Source organism: Eurosta solidaginis, chromosome 1 (genome assembly GCF_040869045.1).
Source record: "Eurosta solidaginis isolate ZX-2024a chromosome 1, ASM4086904v1, whole genome shotgun sequence".
Taxonomy (NCBI): Eukaryota; Metazoa; Arthropoda; class Insecta; order Diptera; family Tephritidae; genus Eurosta; species Eurosta solidaginis.
In genome coordinates, this window is record NC_090319.1 from 215,061,656 (window position 1) to 215,080,353 (window position 18,698).

At 35.0% G+C, this 18,698-nt stretch overlaps 1 protein-coding gene and 1 pseudogene across 11 annotated transcripts in view; one reads left to right on the forward strand and one right to left on the reverse strand.

The window, feature by feature from the left end:
* Window positions 1–18,698, reverse strand: part of nvd (neverland) — a 2,324,292-nt gene that overhangs the window by 960,989 nt on the left and 1,344,605 nt on the right. The gene's annotated exons all lie outside the window — the stretch shown is intronic.
* On the forward strand, window positions 545–18,648 carry LOC137238797 (inositol-3-phosphate synthase-like; annotated as a pseudogene).

Genomic DNA, 18,698 nt, shown 5'->3' on the forward strand with positions numbered 1-18,698 from the left:
GGAATGGGGCTCGAAATCAGCTGTCTGTTCATTCAATTGTAAACAAAAGTTCATTCGTTGTAAACAAAAGTTCATTCGTTTCCGAGAATGGGGTCTGAAGTCAAATTATTCATCTCTTTTTTTCCTTTTTTGATTGCTGCAATAGATATAGATTGAAAATAACTCCACTTAGTTAAAGCCACAAGTGAAACTGTCTTATCAGAAAGAACTAGATTCTACCTTTGAGCTGTATAAAATCATTTCTTGATTGTTTTTTGTTCGAATTCTTTTCAATTAGTTGAGCTAATTTGAGTGCTTAAAGATAAATTCGATATGTTTATTTGTAATTATGTCAAAATGGTGTTCTGAAGTTAATCATTAATTTATATTACTGACTTCCATGGCAAAAATGGATTTTTGAGCTTTCTGCCATGATAGCCCCCCCCCTCATCTGGAGACCTGTATCCGCCCCTGCTTGCATTCAGCCCACACAACTAGTTGCATGTTGTGAACGCTGCATGATCACACCTGTCGATACCTTTGGTGCACTTATCGAATTGAAAAAATGTATTCACCCCTCACCACTACTTTCATGATGGCCGGGAACAAAAGAAGAACAAAATCAAAACAAAGTGCCGGTAAGTGGTAGATTTGTATGCAAGAAAAACAGGGTGCTGGAAAATGTACCCACGTGCAATGGCCCAATTTCAGAAATGCGATAATTTCTGAATTTTAATGTTATTTTAATAATAGGCCGCGTGTTATGCTTATTTAACTGTGGAAATAAATTGGGCAAAATCAGAATGAGCATTAGAGTGGGTCAGGTGCCTTTGAACAAAAAATTTCTAGAAAAAAAAAAAAATTTGAAGGAACGTGAAAATATTTTTCACAGATGGATTTTTATTTTGGATGTGCGATAAACAAGGTGTATAATCCGCCGAAAGCTGCTATGAGTTGGAGTGTGTTTTGCCAAAAAAAAAAAATAAATTTTTTATTTTTTGAACTTTTCAGTATTTTTGTGAAGTTCGATTAAATTTCAATGAATGCAAAAATTACATAAATCAAAAGATATGCATACGCGAAAAGTTTATATGGAAAAAAATGAATTTTATGGGCAACTCCAATACCATGGTAATTTGGAATACAGCATTATAATAAAACAAAATGTTTGTATTTTTCGGGTAAAATGAACGAGATACGATGAGAAAAAAAATGTTTTGAACAACGAAAATACGAATGAATGTCGAGGTGGTAGTTTTAAGTAAAAGGAAAGAATTTTTTTTGTTAAAATTTTCCTAACAGCTAATTTGCTTATTAGGGTTTTTCCTAGATCTAGTTTCCCTTGAAGTAGTTTCCTCATTTTCAATGGTATCTGTTGGTAGTAGTACCAACTTCACTAACGGTCGTGTAAACTGACCATATTCTGTAATAAGGTCTACGACGCGAACTCGGTTATCGGAACCGGGATATAAATTGATCACTCTGCTCATTCTCCATTCGTTAGGTGGCAAATTATCCTCTTTGATGACGACAAGATCTCCGACCTTTATGTTAGTTTGAGGTTGCTTCCACTTATTCCGTTTGTGTAGTTAAGCTAAATACTCGGATTTCCATCTTCGGCAAAATGTATGGTGTATAGTTTTCAGTTTCTGCCATCGACTAACAATGAAAGCAGGATTCTCGTTCGTATCTAATTCTGGTGGGGCTAATAGATGTCCTCCTACTAAGAAATGACCCGGGGTAAGAGGTTCTGAGTCAAAAGGTTGGTTAGAAGCAGGGCTCAAAGGTCGCGAATTGAGACACGAAGCGTGTTAAACTCCTCAAATGTATATTTCCCCACTAATGCAATCTTTTTGATCTAACGGCCGCTTCACAGAGGCCGCCCATATGCAGCGCAGATGGCGGTATGAAATGCCATTCAAGTAATTGATGTGCATACTTTGATAAAGTTCTATCACGCGCACCAGCGATAAAGACCTTAAGTTCTTTTTTAAGAGCCTTTGGGGCTCCGACAAATTTCGTTCCGTTGTCTGAATAGATATTTTTTGGACATCCTCGTCTAGCAATGAACCTGTCAAAGGCTGCTAAAAGGGATGCGGTACTTAAGTCATTTGTGGCTTCTGTGGTATCAAAGCAAACAAATAGACAAACGTAACCTTTCGAAATGCGGCAACCACGGCCGCGATAACTTTTAACATCAAATGGTCCTGTAAAGTCAACCCCTGTATTGGTAAAGTTCGCTCCTTCAGCAATGCACCCATAAGTTGGTTTTGCGATTGTTTCCGATAGATCGTGCAGATCTTACAATTATGAATGGCAGATCATTGTTTTCACTCTATCCATCCAATATTGCATTCTGAAAAGTCGCAACATTAGTTGGTTTTCACCATGAAGTGATATGTCATGGATAAATTGAACTATCAGACGTGATAACCTACAATTATACGGGAGAATAATTGGACAACGTTCGTTGAAAGGTAAATCTTCAGATGCCTTATTACGCCCTTTTATCCGCAAAAGATTATCTTCGTGAGAGAAAGTATTTCACTCTTTGAATTTATTACTTCTCCTGCTTCGAGTTTATTGATTTCCGAACTAAAGTGTTGCCTCTGTGCAATGATTATTAATCGAGTAATCGTTAATTTAATTTCGCCTGCTGCAACTGAGCAAGACGTTGGTTTAAATGAGGCTTTTTTTTTTTGGATATGTTCTCTGAGAAAACCTAAACATATATGAAATCACTCTCAAAGCTCTGGATAGGCTAGAAAATCTTTCAAGAATATCGCTAGCATTGCCTGTGGTTGTAGTATGGACTTTGACCCTTTTTTCCTCGCTATTAGTAGTATAGTCTGTATCTTGTGGCGGCCATTTTTCTTTACCTTCTTGAAGCCAAGAAGGACCCTGCCACCACAAGGAATTGTTAAGCAACTCGTGTGCTAATACACCCCTACTAGCTAAGTCTGCTGGGTTAGTTGCGGAATCTACATGAGACCAACTTGAATTTCCTACTTTATCTAGGATTTTAGTAATGCTATGGGCCACAAAGGTAGACCATGAAAATGGGGGTTTGCGTATCTATACGAGAATTATCGTAGAATCGGTCCAAAGATGCAATTTCAAGTTACCGAAAACAAGATTACTGATAACCGATTCAATAATTTCTACGAGTAGAACGGCCCCACAAAGCTCCAAGCGCGGCAGAGAAATAGTTTTAACTGGAGCAACTCTGGTTTTCGCTAAAAGTAAGTTGACGTGTATCCCGTCTTCCCTTTTCACACGTAGATATACAGCAGCAGCATATGCTTTCTCTGATGCATTGCAAAATCCATGAATAAAACGGGTTAAAATATGTGTTTGTACAAATGAATGAATAACTTAATGAGTGAATGATACACCAGAGAAAGTGGTTCCATACCTCCAAAGGCAAGGCACGAACGCGCGGTTTGAGGTGGTGGATAAAGCGCAAATCCCCACGGTACCAAAAGTTAAGGTATGGATACCATGCGTGATGAAGTCGGAAGATACACTGCGACTTCTGCAGAATCAGAATCCGAACATACCGACACAGGATTGGAAGGTACTTACTGTATCTCGGCCCACCGAGGACATTTACTTTGCACTGAAGCAAATTTGTGGTCAAAGATAGCCTATTTATACACATAATATTAAATACAATTGACCAGCTGCCATATATACATCAATTTCGGAATGCCTGCCGATATCATATTTTTTATCATTTTTATTACAAACATATCAACAACAACACCAAACCAATAATGAAAAATTATTACGAACACATGAAATACAAATATGGGAAGAACACCTGCATAACACTGAAACATAGAGGGTATTCTTTACCACCGTCAATTGAGTGCGCCAATCAGGTGCTATTATCTCTTTAGAAGAGGATTTTTGTTGCAGCCCATATGGTTTTTCCTTCAAGCTCTTGCTTTGTTAGGATTCCAGAGTGCTTTTTCCGTAGACTGAAAGTATATAATGTTATGTTTTTTTGGTTTTATTGGTCTGTAAATAATTAATTATTATATTAATTTGTTGTCTTCAAGACCACCTTTATTATTTTTGTAAAATGTATATTTTCAAGTTATATTATATTAATAATTATACATAGAAAACGAGTAAATTAGAAAAAACAAAGTTCATAGACCGTATACCGACTATTTCAAAACCCATGACGGTTTATCATCAGCGATCCACACATTGAAGTCTTGACGTTTTAACGCATTGCAAATTTCTATTTATAACTCGTTTTCTACTCTTTGTTGTTTATATTCTTTACCACCGTCAATTGAGTGCGCCAATCAGGTGCTATTATTTCTTTATACGAGGATTTTATTTACAGACCAATAAAACCACAAAAAACTCAAACGTTTGGAATGTCCATGGGTAACCCGCTCTCCCCTACGATAGCCGACATAGTCATGGACGATGTATTAAATGACACTACATCGGAGCTGAAACAAAGGTGCAACATTGGCATACAACTGCTGGTTAAATACGTGGATGACATCTTTGCCGTCATAAAAAGAAAAGATTTAGACACCATATTAAACACGCTAAACAAATACCATAACAAACTAAAATTCACTTTTGAAATCGAGCGGGACGGTAACATTCCTTTCCTAGATATACGTATCCATAGAATGGACAGAAAATTAGTACTAGATTGGTTGCTAAACCCACACCTTCGGGACGCCTTATCAACTTGTTTCAGCCCAACCCTTCAAATACAAGGTGAATACAACGTCGAATATCTTAAATAAAGCACTAATATCAGCCACATGCAGTTTTGGAACACTAATCTAAATAAAATCTGGAATATTTTAAAAAACAATAATTACCCGCACTAGTACAAAATATAATCCAACAAAAGGTAACACAAATACACAATAGAACTACCAGAATCCCAACAACAAGCACTACAAACCAGCCAAAAAAGTTTTTCAGCGTAACTTATATACCGAAACTAACAGAGAACTTCGGCTCTGAAATAACACGCAACAACAACACATGCTTGGCTTATAAATCGAACGCACTCTATAAAGCGTGTTCACAAAAAAAAAAGCCCTATCCCACATTTACAACAAAACGATGTCGTTTACTAAATAGCATGTAAACGGAATGATAAAGAAAAATGTAACAAAATATATATAGGTACAACTAAACGTATCCTAGGTGTTCAGAGAGCATGAGTCGGACATTAACAAAAAGAAAAACAATACAGCTCACTCTCAGCACTCTAACGAAAGCGGGCATTGGGGTGATCTGTCCAATGCGAAAATATTGGATAAAGAAACGAGGGATAAAGTGCGATTCACAACAGAAAGCCTACGTATAATGCAAATGAGAAGCAGGACTGTCAACAGAAAAGAAGACACAGCTGACATCTCCGTTGCATACCTATTATGCATATTTTCCAATATTTACCCTTTCTCTTTTTTGTACATGTATGCCTACGTACTAACAAACGAATGTAGACTAATCCAAGTTATTTTTTGACAAGTGTACTGCCAACATCAAGTACCATAGTTATTTATTTATTTAATTTAATTTTTTTACGATACATTGCACAATGTATACAATTTGTAGCAAAAAATCCTATTATTTTGAGTCCTTGATGTAGCTAGTGCTACACGTGTTTAAATATGTAAGTGTTAATAATTGTGTCCAATTTTACCTAATTTTAAATTTTATTTTCATGTTTTCATTGTTGTTGCTTGTGTTAAAAATAACCAAATAAAATATGTAAAATCAGTGTCGCGCCTGAAGAAACTAAGGTGCTTAGCGAAACGTTGAGCCGAAATAGTGGAGTTTTCATTTACTTTGCACCAAAGCAAATTTGTGGTCAAAGATAGCCTATTTATACACATAATATTAAATACAATTGACCAGCTGTCATATATACATCAATTTCGGAAGGCCTGCCGATATCATATTTTTTATCATTTTTATTACAAACATATCAACAACAACACCAAACCAACAATGAAAAATTATTACGAACACATGAAATACAAATATGGGAAGAACACCTGCATAACACTGAAACATTATAGCATACAAAGACAAAAATTAACCAGGTTAACGAGCCAACTTAAGTTTTTGTTGGAATGCAAGAAGTATGGTCTAATCCCAACTCATCTCAACAATGCCACCTAAAATATAGCGATCACTACAACCTCCCACAAGGTTAAACGACAATTGGAGACCTCAAAAAGTCATTTTCTCAACAAAATACTAAATATAGAAATTACACAAATGAGCATCAAAATCAAAGTAACTAAAAATAACATATATCACGCGGCAAAGAGTCACTAAGGAAGTAGATACTAAACATACTACAAAATTAAAACAGCACCAAATTTACAACTTAGGTATACGATTCAGCAACGATTGGTTCGTAAATAAAACTGATATAGATTTTCCGTACGAGGTAAAATGGTTGCTTTCACTTGGAAGGAAGTTCACTATACCAACAACAACAACAAATCTCAAACCTACAAAAATAATTGCGGAAATGGAGCAAATAATTAAAAGTTTAGACGACGACAAAAACAGAGACATAGCAAGAAACAAACTTAGCAATCGTATTTTACATTTCAAACGGGAAAGAAGGCTCAATCCCACCGAAAGATTCATATTGAAAGCTTTTAATAAAACAAAACAGTTCTTAAATATGCACAAAAACATCATAGTCACTGACGCGGACAAGGGAAATAAAACAGTGGTAATGTATACGGGCGAATACACAGACAAAATGGGTAGGATACTGGAATATAAAAATACCTTCAAAACACTAAGAAAGGATCATACAAACGAGCTCCTACGAAAAAACAACAAACTGGTCGACGACATATACAAAAACAAAATAATTAACATGCGCGAAAAACAACGTCTAGCATGCTCATCAACGATTGCCCCCAGTCTCTACGGCTTGCCAAAAATTCACAAGCCAGATCTACCGTTTCGTCCCATAGTATCCTCTACAAATATCCCTTGCTACAAATTGTCAAAATACGTTGCGCATGACCTAAAAGATAGGCTGAAAAACATAGAAGTAGGGGACGACGACATTCTGGTTTCCTTTGATGTTGTCTCGCTTTTACTTGTGTCGGACACTGCTAACGTCGAAAATAATCACCAAAAAGTGGGATAAAATTGAGAAAGCAACAAACATACCAAAGCAAAAATTCAAAGAAATATTTGATTTTTGTCTAAAAGACAATAATTATTATATACTATATTATTATAAACTTTACACTCAAACGTTTGGAATGTCCATGGGTAACCCACTCTCTCCTACGATAGCCGACATAGTCATGGACGATGTATTAAATGACACTACATCGGAGCTGAAACAAAGGTTCAATATTGGCATACAACTGCTGGTTAAATACGTGGATGACATCTTTGCCATCATAAAAAGAAAAGATTTAGACACCATATTAAACACGCTAAACAAATACCGTAACAAACTAAAATTCACTTTTGAAATCGAGCGGGCCGGTAACATTCCTTTCCTAGATACACGTATCCACAGAATGGACAGAAAATTAGTACTAGATTGGTTGCTAAACCCACATCTTCGGGACGCCTTATCAACTTTTTATCAGCCCAACCCTTCAAATACAAGGTGAATACCGCGTCGAATATCGTAAATAAAGTACTTAGTATCAGCCGCAAACAATTTTGGAACACTAATCTAAATAAAATCCGGAATATTTTAAAAAACAATGATTACCCGCACACCCTAGTACAAAATATAATCCAACAAAAGGTAGCACAAATAGAGAATAGAAGTACCAGAATCCCAACAACAAGCACTACAAACCAGCCAAAAAAGTTTTTCAGCGTAACTTATATACCGAAACTAACAGAGAATTTCGGCTCTGAAATAACACACAACAACAACACATGCTTGGCTTATAAATCAAATCGCAACCTATAAAGCGTGTTCAAAAAAACAAAAAGCCCTATCCCACATTTACAACAAAACAATATCGTTTACCAAATAGCATGTAAAGGGAATGATAAAGAAAAATGTAACAAAATATATATAGGTACAACTAAACGTACCCTAGGTGTTCGGCTCAAAGAGCATGAGTCGGACATTAATAAAAGAACAAGTAAGGAAGGTTAAGTTCGGGCGTAACCGAACATTACATACTCAGTTGAGAGCTATGGTGACAGCATAAGGGAAAATAACGATGTAGGAGAATGAACCGAGGGAAACCCTGGAATGTGCTTGTATGACATGTGTATCAAATGAAAGGCATTAAAGAGTATTTTATGAGGGAGTGGGCCATAGTCCTATAGGTGGACGCCATTTAGGGATATAGCCATAAAGGTGGATCAGGGTTGACTCTAGAATGCGTTTGTACGATATGGGTATCAAATTGAAGGTATTAATGAGGGTTTTAAAAGGGAGTGGTGTTCGGCCTGAGTGCGTCGTAAACCGGCAGTGGGTAGGCGCACAAGGGTCGATCTCGCTCAATGGATGATTCACTCAAAAGGAAATAAAGAAGAACACGGGAGGATTTTCCTCGTTATAATGGGTGAACTTTATTAGGTAAAAGTAAAATAGCGTGGGTATAATATTACCTGAATATGTTGGAACACGGCGGAGATCCTTGGCGGCAGATGTTAACTCGTTGGCTGTTGAAATCAAAGAGGCCGGTTGTATAGCAAGCTACAACCGTTGACCCGCAAAATCCTCCGGTTTGGAGGGGAAAGGCACCCACACATCAACCCCGACATGCATATGCATGAGTGCTGACAAAAAGCACACATACACGTGCATGTACATGCATGCACATGCATGAGGGTGATGGTGTGGGTGGTTATAAATTAATTCGAGTATCGAGTATCGATTTGCAGAGTTGCATTGGGGGGGGGGGGGGGGGGGGGTCGCAATCAGATGCGGAAAAGTTAGGCATCCTGCCTAAACATGCCGGCCCCCCTTGCGATACGCAACATCGTTTTTCGCCAATGACCTCCGCTGAAACGAGAAAAAATTAATATAAGACTTCCACACTAAACTTAATCTAAAGGAAGAGTTCGTCTGCGACGCAAAATGGCCGGGAATCCTTTCCGACTTGCTTAGCATGCCACCTGAGCTAAGATGAAAGAATTAGCGGTTATGAACAGTGAAGTGAATATTTCTTGCCATTGAATTATACATAATTCTTAAATATAGAAATTCAGAATGTAATATGTGTATAGTCGATGGCCAGTAAGGCTGGACGAAGAGGCCGAGGTCTCCGTTCCAGAGTGGCACCATTTTTGTTATTCTTTGGTTTTTTTGTCGTTCCGGATGGAGGGGCCGAGGTCTCCATTCCAGATTTGCAGTTTTTTTTTTTTTTTTGTTTGGACGAAGAGGCAGAGGTCTCCGTTCCAGACTCGAGGGTTTTGAGGTTTTTCTGGGCTGGACGAAGAGGCCGAGGTCTCCGTTCCAGCGTAGAACGTATCGTATCGCTCTCAGGTCGACTGTGGCATTTTATGGATGTGCCAGGGCGAGTGGCCGTGAGGTTGGTTAGGTGGAGCGACGGTGTTTTATTACAAGAACGTATATTAAAATAGATGAATAAAAGCGAGTTTAAAGCGAAGCGTAGGGGCCGACGAAGGTATGTATTTAATTTTGTGAGAAAGCTCATGACGAGCAGCGCAAATCGTACTTAAATTGGAAAGTGTACCAACTGCCGGTGCTTGCATGCAGATTGGCGATGCGTTCTTCACGACGCGTTCTATCTGCACGTATCATTATGAGATTGCATGCAGCCCTGTCGTGTATTTATTGGTTAGCTGACAGCTGGTATGGTGAATTTGTGGTGTGCGAGTATATATATATATACATACATGTACTTGCTTGCCCTTGAAAAAAACTAGGTCACTGGGGCAGTAGCACACTAGGCCGGTAGAAACAGTTGACTTTTCCCATTTCGGGATTTTGTCGTGTCGGGATTCTTTTATTTCGGGACTCGGATTGTTTTTGTACCGAGCCCTTATAATGACTGTTTGTGATGTTTGTTGTTGAGAAACAACAAGTCCTGCCCCCCCCAACCCGAAAACAGTGGCCAAAAAACGGGTAAAAGAAAACAACAAAAAAAATTTCCTTGTAAAAATTAATGTTAAATTTTTTGTACAAGGAGAGGTTTGTCTTTGTTTTGTTTTCCTTTTTTTTGAATTTCCTTGTTGTGTATGCCTGGTTGGTACTGCATGAGATGCCCATATGAGTGAAAAATAGAAAAAACACGTCAGTCCCGATTTTGAGGTTTTGCGATTTTCGGTACTGATTTTGTCTATTGAGTGTTCGGTATTCGCCCTTAGTTGGACAGCACTAATGAGGCTGCCGTTGTTAGGTTGCGGGTTGCCATTCAGCTGGTTTCCCGTAACAGGAATTTTCCAGGATACATTTATGTAGGATTGTGGTGGATAAATTAGCCCCACCACTTTGTTATTTACAAAAGAAGTTTCAAGCTGGTAAAGTAAAACGTAAGTATGACGGGTTCCTAACGAATTTTTAGTAATTTTTTCTAATGGGTTTTCTATTTTCTTTCCTTTTCAGTGTCAAATGGACCCAAGGCAGTACATATATGTGAAACTGGAGTCAGCGGAGGGGGATGCGGAACCCATTGAGGTGGTCGCGGACATCCGCTATGCGGAGCGGCGAAGGGGCTCCTGGCCATGTTTTGCGCCGGTCGAGGTTCTGCAGCATGCAGTGAGGGAGGCGCTGCGGTGCGCCGACCCCGGGGTGCTCCGTGCTAGGCGGACGCCCATTGTCGTGAGGGTGCGCGGGAGGGCCACGACGTGGTACTCCACATTTTACCGCGGGCGTGAGGGAGTGTTATGGGTGCGGCGGCCGCACCAGGATCCAGTGCCTCATTGGCAGTTTAGTTGCCGTGTGTGCCAGCGGGCACTAAGCTTGTTCGCGTGCTTGGTTACCCATTTGAATGGGCATATGGGCTTTTTCCCGTACCGGTGCGGGGATTGTCAAAGCGGTATACGTCTTCGGTTGCGTTATCCCTGCACCGCAAACGGATGCATTAAGCATTCAATTTTAACATTTGAATTTCGTTTTTTTTTTGTATTTGTGAGTTGTATAAAGTGTTATAAATTAAATGGAATAAAATTTAATGGATCGTGGTCTTCCTGGGTAGAGGGAGAGTGAGTGTCCGAACCCTGACAGAGGCGTTGTGGAACGGACCATTTGGTGGTCGCGGTAAGTAACGTGGCAACTCTGCCGATTCTCGTTTTCTTGTATGTATCACACATACATACCTACGTTGGTTGAACATTCCAGTGTAGAGAATGAAGCAAAAACAAAAAATGAATCGAAAGATTTATTTTACCGTTTTTCTTCAATTCATGTAAAATTTAGGCGTTGCTGGACACAAGGGTAAGTAGTAAAACATTTTGCAATAATTTTATTTCAATAACTATTTTTTATGTTATTTCAGATTTTAATACATTTTCTTTTCTTTTTCAGGTGACTGGTGGTGGAGATCCAGAACAGTGGATGGGTAAGTATGCCGGTATCGTTCCGTTTTTAGTGTTTTTCAGGTTACCGGCATCGCAAAGGGGGTGCTCCAACTGCGGCGTCGGCGGCGCCGTCAGTTGTCACCTATAGTGTTAACTACTTTGTACTCTTTACTTTAATTTTTAAAATAATTTTAATTGAGTTTTCGTGTTAACTTAAAATTTTGAATAGCTTCAAAAAAAGAAAATTCTAATTAGTTGGAAAATATCTAAACTCAAAAATAAACAAAATATAAATTTGTTAAAACAAAATCAAAATAAAAGATTTTGTAAATATCAACTTGAATGTTGATATATTGGCGATCCTCAATCGAACCAATTAAATAGCAATAATTTCATGAACAATATATTTTATCTTTTTTGACAAAAGTGGTGTAATTCTTCCGCGCAACCAATTTTTCCCATCTAACTGAAAGTAGCTTCTAAAAGAAGCTAATAAGAAGTTTCGATATATCTTCAACAGTCGCCTTGTCAATATTAAATGCAAAACTAAAATATAAAAGACATGTTTGGTTCAAGTCATTATGAATTGCCAAACAGAATTTAAAAATATATGAAGAAAAATGAAGACAACCCAGTGTAGTTTGTGAACTAGAACATTTAATACATGAGCGAAATGAATAATTAAACCGAACTTTCGCGCTTAATTATATATATATATATACGAAAGCTCATAACAAAAGTTTAAAAAACCTGTTAAATTAATTGTGATAAAACATTAGAAGACAACCAATAAAGGATGTACCATTGTCGCAGAGTGTTTAACAGTACACCTAATTTTGTTAAAACAACAGCCGCTGGAACTAAACAAAAATAACTTAATTAATTGTTAAGACTTTGATAGAAATAATAAAATAGTTAAAAATACAACAAAAAAAATTGTGAAATAATTAAAAAAATTAAATTTTTGAGTGATTTTTCGCAACACATTGCAACATATCTTTAAGTTACACTTAAAACGAGAAGTGTAAATACGCTAAAACTCATTTTTAAAAATAAATGCCAGATGAAAACAATACTGCCACTGTTTCAAATACTACCACAGCTGTGGAAAATTGATCCAGCATTACTCAGGAAGTTTCATCTACAAAATAGTGTCACTAATAACCTCTCCCTACATTTCATTCGTATATCCAAGTATTTTAACATTCAACAAGCAACATCGTCATATAGTGTACCGTTTATTGGAACCATTCATGATCTTTTACGTCCTCTACACAAATAAGAGCATCATTATATTTTAAAGCCATTGCATATTTAAATTTATCAATCAACTCTTCCATAGCAATAAATCGTAAATATAAATTTTAAATAATTTTAACTTTTTCTAAATACAATTTTTATTTTAATATTAAATTAAAATTTCAAATGTATTTTAAGATTATTTTTATATCTTAAAATTTTTAATATAAGTTATTTTAATTTACTTATTTTTTATATAAAATTAAATATTGTATTTAAATTGTTAACTCCCTTTCCAAAAAATTCTTAAATATTTTCTTATTTTCAAATTTTTCATTTAAATTTCTTTTCATATGGTTCTACGTTCACCAATACGAACTCGTAATTTTACAAATTCAGAAAATCAAAATATCAACCATTACAAATAACATCATGACTCACAATACAACTCAAAATTCTAACATTAATACAACACAAAACAACATCTCTAATACAACACAAAATACTTCAACACAAGATAACTTTACAAATTTTCCTTCTACTAAATCTATTAAATTACCACAATTTTGGCAAGATTGTCCTGATGCCTGGTTTTTGCTTGTTGAAGGACAATTTGAAATTAACAATATCAATGATGATAATTTAAAATTTCAAAATGTTCTAATTACTCTTCAACGAGATACTATATCTAAAATTTTAGATGTTATTAACCCTCCTCCTCTTTTTAATAAATATGATACAATCAAAAAAATTCTATGTGAAAGATTTTCTCTTAGCGAAGAAAACGATTAGAACAATTATTTTCAAAACTGAACTTGGTGATCGTTCACCATCTGAATTATTCAGATTTATGAAATCACTTATAGGTTCTGACTCCATAGTTAGCCAAGAATTACTCTTTAAATTGTGGATTCGTAAATTACCACAAGAAATACAAATTCATTTGACTTCCAATAATAATCAAAACAGAGATGAAATTATTATTTTAGCTGACAAACTTTTTGATTTAATCAATAAACCTCATTATTCCAAATCTCCTGTAGGCTCAAGTATAAATAATAATATTTTAGAACAATGCGTTAAAAATTTAACTGAATTAACTACGGCTATTTATCAAAATTTAAATAAAATTTCTAATGATATTAATCAATTACAAATCCGTTCAAGATCTAAAGATAGAGATAGATCTAAATCTCGAAATTTTTCAAGATCAAGAAATTTTTCAAACAATCGTAAATTTAATTCACAAACAACTATTTGTTGGCATCACAAACAATTTAAGAATAACGCTCTTAAATGTATACCCCCATGCAATTTTAATCAAAATCATAATTCAAATTGCGAACAAAATTTAAACTGAAACGATCCATTATGACGGTGATGGATAATGGAACTATTATTAAACCTACTCGTCGCCTATTCATATTTGATAAATTCAATAAACTTAATTTTCTTATCGATACCGGCGCAGTTGTATCAGTTATTCCTTTTTCTAAATTTAAAATTTATAAAAGAAATTCGGATCTTACTTTGACCGCAGCAAACGGTTCTTCAATTGAAACTTTTGGTACAAAACTACTTAAAATTGATTTAGGTTTAAGAAGAGATTTTGAATTTCCATTCATTATTGCGAACATTGATACACCAATTTTAGGAGCAAACTTTTAGAAAAATTCGGAATTATTGTCAATATTAAAAATAAAGAAATAATGGATTCTACTACAAAAATTAAAGTTGCTGGATCTTCTGGATTTTCTGATATTTTCTCACTCAAATTCCTATTGTCGAAAATAAGTTTTCAAAATTACTTAATGAATTTCCGTCTATTACCTGTGAACCAGATTATACTAAAAAAGTTAAACACCATACGGTTAACAGGATAGAAACAAAAGGTATTTTACCATTTTCGAAACCCAGACGTCTTGATCCAATCAAACTTAAAATTGCTAAAGCTGAATTTGAATTTTTAGTTAAAACGGGTATATGCAGACCCTCAAATTCTCCTATTGCATCTCCACTTAATCTCGTTCCTAAAAAAGAACCAAATGATTGGAGACCTTGCGGAGACTATCGAAGACTTAATTTTATTACTACACCAGATCGGTATCCTTTACCACATATTCACGATTTAACAATTGATTTAAAAAACAAACAATTTTTTTCCAAAATTGATCTTGTGCGTGCTTACCAACAAATTCCAATGGCAGAAGAGGACATTCATAAAACTGCAATAACTACCCCTTTTGGAATGTTTGAATTCGTAAGAATGCCTTTCGGTTTACGAAACAGTGCTCAAACTTTCCAACGCTTTATTAATGAAGTATTTTCTGATTTCGATTTTGTATTTACATACATTGATGACATTCTTATTGCCAGTGATAATGAAGATCAACATATAAATCATTTAAAATCAGTTTTCAAAAGACTTGAAGAATATAATTTAAATATCAAACCTTCAAAATGTACTCTCGGTGTAAATAAATTAAATTTCTTAAGTTACGAAATTTCAGGCGAAGGTATTAAACCATCTTTAGATAGAATTGAAATCATAACAAATTTTGAAAAACCAATTTCTATAAATAAATTACAAAAATTTTTAGGTATGATAAATTACTATCACAGATATATTAAAATGTTAGCAACAGAACTTAGTCCTCTGCATGAAATGTTAACACATGCAATTAAAAACAAACTCAAACAATTAAATTGGACAAATGAAACCACAACAGCTTTCGAAAATGTTAAAAAACTTTTTGCTAAAAATACTTTACTTACACATTTCGACAAAAATGGTACTTTATCATTAGCAGTAGATGCATCAAATGTTGCTATTGGAGCAGTTCTTCAACAAACTAGCAATAATATACTAGAACCCTTATCTTATTTTTCAAGAAAACTAACTACAACAGAAACTAAATATTCAACATTTGATCGTGAACTTTTGGCAATTTATAATTCAATTAAACATTTTAAACATTTTCTTGAAGGTAGAACTTTTACAATTTATACTGATCATAAACCTTTAATTCATGTTCTAAATTCTAAAGTAGATAGATCTCCTCGTCAACTACGTCATCTTGAATATATTGCTCAATTTACAAATGATATTCAATATATACGTGGAAAAGACAACATAGTTGCCGACACACTTTCCCGTATTCCAGAAATAAATGCAATTTCAACTCAAGATATAAATTTAGAAACTTTATATAAAGAACAACAAACTGATACATTTTTACAAAAAACCATTTCTGATCAAAATTCTAAAAATAATTTAAAGGAAATTCATATTCCAGTTATTAATTTAAATATATGGTGTGATGTTTCTCTACAACCTTTTCGACCTTATGTTCCACATTCTATGAGAAGAATTATATTTGACAAAATTCACTCATTATCTCATCCAAGTATAAGAACAACTAGAAAATTAATTCAAAATAAATATTATTGGCCTAACATGCGTAAAGAGATTAACGATTGGACTTCATCTTGCATCAATTGTCAAAAATCCAAAATTTCAAGACATACTAAATCTCCTATCCAAAAAATTCAAATACCATCAGGCCGTTTTGAACATATTCATATGGATATTGTTGGACCTCTTCCAGTTTCAAATGGAAATTGTTATATTTTAACAATTATTGACAGATTTTCACGTTGGCCTGAAGCTTATCCACTTAAAGATATTTCAACAAATACTATAGTAAAAACTTTTATTCAAAATTATATACCACGATTTGGTATACCATTGAATATTACAGTAGATCAAGGTTCACAATTTACCTCAAAATTTTTTACGGAATTAACTAAACTTTTAGGTTCTCATAAAATTCATACATCTCCTTCCTTACCATCCCCAAGCAAATGGCATGATAGAGAGATTTCATCGAACTTTAAAAGCAGCAATTATAGCATCAAACGACTCGGTTCATTGGTCTGACATTTTACCATTCATTCTACTTGGTTTACGAACTTCTATTAAAGAAGATTTAAAATGTTCATCTGCTGAACTTGTTTATGGCCAAACACTTAGAATACCTGGTGAATTAATTATTTCAAATAGTAATAAAGAACATGATTTTTCTAATGACGCTCTTCATAAAATAAGAGAATATTTTTCGCTTGTTCGTTCTAAAGTGTTTCATCATAATAAAGAAAATTTTTTCGTTCCTAAACAATTAGAAAATTGTGAATATGTTTTTGTTAAAGTTCTTCGTAAATCTAATTTAGAATCACCTTATGAAGGACCTTTTAAAGTTATCTCTAAGAAAAATAAAACATTTACAATTCAATACAAAAATACTATTAAAAATATTTCAATTGATTTACTTAAACCAGCAAACATACTTATTAACACTAATTTAAATACAAATACATTAAACAACAAAAAACAAAAAAAGGTTACTTTTAATATTAATTAATAATTTGTTTGTTTCAAATTTTCTTGGAGGGGGAGTAAATATAGTGTTAACTACTTTGTACTCTTTACTTTAATTTTTAAAATAATTTTAATTGAGTTTTCGTGTTAACTTAAAATTTTGAATAGCTTCAAAAAAAGAAAATTCTAATTAGTTGGAAAATATCTAAACTCAAAAATAAACAAAATATAAATTTGTTAAAACAAAATCAAAATAAAAGATTTTGTAAATATCAACTTGAATGTTGATATATCACCTTTTTTTTTTTTTTGCTGCCCATTTATGCACTTTATTAATGAATTTTCTTTGATATATTTGCAGGTTTTTGGTGTTATCTCGCAAAATGACTGATGTCTGCAGGGATATATTGAACTCAACATTTTTCGCATTTTATTAATTTTCTCGGCCGAGCTTTTTTTTTTGGTTTCAATGAGGATGGCAAAGATGTATATGTACCCATGAAAGATATTGTACCCATGGTTAATCCCGATGATATTATCGTTGATGGTTGGGATATAAGTTCACTGAATATTGGGGAAGCTATGCGACGCTCAAAGGTGCTCGATGTAGAATTACAAGATCAATTGTATGAGGATTTGTCAACACTGAAACCGCGGCCATCCATTTATGATCCCGACTTTATTGCAGCCAATCAGTCGGATCGTGCTGATAATCTAATCAAAGGTACTAAATTTCAACAATATGAACAAATACGACGTGATATACGCAATTTCAAACAAAAAACTGGTGTGGATCAGGTGAGTATATTGTGGACTGCTAATACAGAACGTTTTTGTGAAATAAAAGAGGGCTTGAATACAACCATGGCTGAGTTAGAGGCGTCGTTGAAAGCGAATAAGGCAGAAATATCACCATCAACTATGTTTGCAATGGCCAGCATTGACGAGGGCGTAACTTACATTAATGGCTCACCACAAAATACGTTTGTACCTGGTCTTATTGAATTGGCCGAATTTAAGGGTGTTTTTATTGCTGGCGATGATTTTAAAGCGGGCCAAACTAAACTTAAGTCAGGGCTTGTTGACTTTTTGGTGGGTGCAGGCATCAAACCTGTTTCCATAGTTAGCTACAATCATTTGGGTAATAATAATGGCAAGAATTTATCAGCCCCACAGCAATTCCGCTCCAAGGAGATATCCAAAGGTAACGTTGTTGATGATATGGTCGAATCGAATCAAATGCTCTTTAAACCTAATGAACATCCCGATCATGTTGGTGGTCATCAAATATGTACCCTATGTGGGCGATGGTAAACGTGCTATGGATGAATATATTACGTGGTTGCATTGGTTTGCCACCAAATTCGCATATGATGCTGGAGCAACGTTTTGATTTTTCATTAATCACCAGTGAGCCGCCCACTAAGAAGTTAAAGGGTATCGAGAGTAGCTGTGCCGCTGAAGTGAACGGCAAAAGTGCTAGCACTGGAGCAGCAGCAAAGGCTCAGTATGATAATTGTGAATTAAATGGTCATACGAACGGGCACAAAAAGTAATACATAGATGCTGTTTAGTGTTAACGCTTGTTAGAGACATTGGTTGCATT